The 3,523-nt window shown below is 39.0% G+C and overlaps 1 pseudogene across 1 annotated transcript; it reads right to left on the bottom strand.

Annotated features, from left to right (window-relative positions):
* Window positions 1-2,281: 2,281 nt before the first annotated feature.
* On the bottom strand, window positions 2,282-2,798 carry LOC308339080 (ferritin light chain-like; annotated as a pseudogene). Its single transcript has one exon. The product of its transcript is annotated as a ferritin light chain-like (transcript).
* Between the last annotated feature and the right edge of the window lie 725 nt (window positions 2,799-3,523).

Genomic DNA, 3,523 nt, shown 5'->3' with positions numbered 1-3,523 from the left:
TATGGTCATTCATTTTTGTTAGTCAAAAATGAAAGGTATGTAATGAAGAAAGAGTATGAAGAATTATGCTTGGTCAGAAAAGCAAAAATCAAACTGTGCAAGTCCTGGGTCTCTTCAGAGTCAATTATTTTAATTATCAGCTCTTCCAAACTGGAATTTCTCACAACACCCTGAGAAGTTCTTTCAGTGATAACATACCTAAATGTGTTATTATAGGAACTAAGCCTCCTTTAAAAAGGGTAATTTAAGTTCTTATTGAAAATTGACAAATTCCATTGGAATATTAAACACTCATAAAACAGAAAGCATAGGGAAAGGAAGGGGAAAAATAAACAAGATGAAACCAGAGAGGGAGACAAACCATAAGAGACTCTTAGTTATAGGAAACAAATTGAGGGTTGCTGGAAAGGAAGAGGTGAGGGGTAACTGGGTGACAGGCATTAAGGAGGGTATGTGATGTGAGCACTGGGTGTTATATACAACTGATAAATCACTGAACTCTACCTCTGCAACTAATAATACACTATATGTTAATTAATTGAATTTAAATTAAAAAAAAAAACACTCTTGTTTATCAAAATGCCAGTTCCTCTGGTAGACAAAAATATTCCCCAGTGAAAATAAAGCTCAGAATGACATTGAAGAGAATTTTTCTTAAATGAGGCCAATGATGTGTAGCATTGGTTTACTTTTCATTCTCCAATTATAAATAAATTGTGATAATTTACATGTATTTTTTCCTGATACTGGAAAGAAAAATAATTGAGTTGAATATGCTTGTCCATTTTAATTTCAAATGATATAATAGAGGGCAAATTAGATTAAGATTAAAATTAGATTATCCTTAAAATGAACTGTCAGATTATTTTTATGGTGATCCTCCTTATTCCCTCTATTCCCTTAAAACCAAACTAAACTACTGGGCAGGAGTAGCAGTGACATACAGTGGTGAAAAGCCCACAATTCTCGTTGTTGTCTTGGTCAGATTGCTTTCAATATCTTTACGCCTTAGTTTCCTTATATGTCAGTAGGAATAATACTAGAGGTGTTGTGATTTTTATATAAATAAATCTTGTGGATTTGCTGTCTGTGTCTGCACAAACTCGTGTGTTGAGAGTGTATCCCCCAATGTTATGGTATAGGTGAGAGGGCCTTTGGGAGGTGACTGGGATTAGCTAAGGTCATGAGACTATCCAGAATTGGACCATGCTGGCTCTGTAACTTCAAGAAAAAAATATCAGTTGTTTATAAGCCACAAAGTATATGGTAGTTTGTTAAAGCAGCCCCAATTGATGAAGACAAATACTTATAATATATTTAGAACAGTGCTTGACGTACAAAAAGTATGCCACTAAATGTGAGATACATGGTTTGGTAGCTTTACTTCACTGGGAACAGTACAGCATTTCTCTCTGGTCTTAGTTGGTCTATTAACATCACTTTCCTGGAGGAGCGCCTGGGTGGCTCAGTTGTTTAAACATCTAACTCTTGATTTTGGCTCAGGTCATGATCTCAAGGTCACGAGATCATGGTTGGGCTCTGTGTTGGGACATGGAGGCTGCTTGGTATTCTCTCTCCCTTTCCCTCTGCCCCTACCCCCCCTATTCCCATGCTCTCTCTTTCTAAAAACAAAAACAAGAACACAATACTTTCCTGTAATTAATCAACATAATAAATATGAAATTTGACTGTGACTGAATTCTGATTGTGTTACCAACTATGCCTGCAACACTCTCCTCCACCCTCAGTCCTCCCCTGTCAGCCTCCATTTCCAAATGAATATTACATTACTCTTCAAATATATCTCTCCTGGTGGTTTTCATTATGGTTTATTTAAAAGCTGTGTTAGTTTCCTGTGGCTGCTTCCTGTGACAAGTTATTACAAACTTGGTGACTTAAAACAACAGAAATATTATCTTCTCACAGTTCTGGTCAGAAGGGTGAAATCAGGGTAAGAACAGTCATGCTCCTTCCAGAGGCCACGGGTGGAACCTGCCCCATTATTCTTCCAGCTTCTGGTGGGTCCCAGCATTGTTTGGCTTGTGACAGCATCACCTTAATCTTCCAAGCTGCCGTCTTTGGTTTTATTGTTTGTTTGTTTGTTTGTTTGTTTGTTTTGCTTCAGAAAGCTTTATTGTTTCCATTTCATCCACTGCTTGGGAGAGGACTCCAGGGTGGTTAAAAAGCTGCCTAGTGGCTGCAGGAAAAGGTTCATACATGAGCTCTGGCACCAGAGGGATGCCAGAGGGGCCCTTCCAAGGCTGCTGGGCTTCAGAAACTCCTAGTCTTGCTTGAGGATGAGTCTTTCGAAGAGATACCCACCCAGCCCAGCCTCGGGGCCAGACAGCCTGCAGAGGTTAGTCAGGCAGTCACCCATATTCTATGAGTTTCACATCCTCATCCTGAAAGTGGCTCTCCAGGAAGGCACAGAGATAAGAGTCTTCCCCAGGGTGGGAGGTACCCAGGGCTTGCAGACCCAAAAGGTTCTTCTCCAGAACCAGGGCAGCTTTCATAGCATTCACGGTTTTACCCCACTCATTTTGGGAAGGCTTCTGCAGGTCCCTGAAGAGGATAAGGCCCCTGTGATGGTTTTGCCTCTTTCTGGAACTTTCACTATCCTCGTGCTTCTCCTTAGTCAGCTCATGGAAGAAGTGGGCCAGTTCTCCAGAGCCACCTCATTGAGGTTAATATAGAAGCCCAGAGACATGGGTGTAGAAGGCCCACAGACCGTATATCGACCAGATGGTTGATAGCAGCCTTCACCTTGTGGAATACCTGTGAGGAATCTGAGAGCTCATGGGTGATCCATAATAAGGAACTAGGCTCAAATAGGGTGTTGGCTGGTGTCAGAAGGCTGCCATCTTTAAATCTCTCCGTATTGGTCTTCATATAACTTTCTCTTCTTTTGTCTGTATAACCTTCCTCTGCTTCTTTCTGGTAACACTTGTGATCAGATTGAGGGCCTATTTACTCAATCCATGATAATCTTCTCAAATCAAGATCATGAATCACATCTGCAGAGGTCCTTTTTCCTCATAAGGCAAAATTTACATATTCAAGAGATTAATATTTGACCTTGTTGGGTGGCCATTATTCAGACTGCTACATAAGCAATCTGCCCTTTCAATCTACAAATTTGTTGATAATGGCACTAGCTTCACTTTTAATAATTGGTCTCACATGTGTCCTCACCCATTACACTGTAGATTAACTGAAAATAAAAAGATATGGTTTTTTTTGTATCATTTTTTTCCTCTGTAGTAACAAGTTCATAAACTTGCACATGATTATCAACTTCTGTTAAATTAAATTTAATAAGTTTTAAAATCATAAACATTACTTAAGGTGACTGCTATTATTGGAAATATTAAGTTTTCTCATTTTTCAGTGGATAGTAAATCTATTCTTTTATTCTATTCCAGTGCTGAATCTTAAGGGTACCAAAATAATACCATGTTCTTACACGCAAAAGTTTCACAGTTTAGCTAGAGAGATGAACAATAAATAACTACAAACAAATGTA

This window comes from Martes martes (assembly GCF_963455335.1).
Source record: "Martes martes genome assembly, chromosome: 2".
In the NCBI taxonomy this organism is placed as follows: domain Eukaryota; kingdom Metazoa; phylum Chordata; class Mammalia; order Carnivora; family Mustelidae; genus Martes; species Martes martes.
The sequence above is the reverse complement of the archived record's forward strand: the minus strand, read 5'-3'. Positions and strand labels throughout refer to the sequence as shown.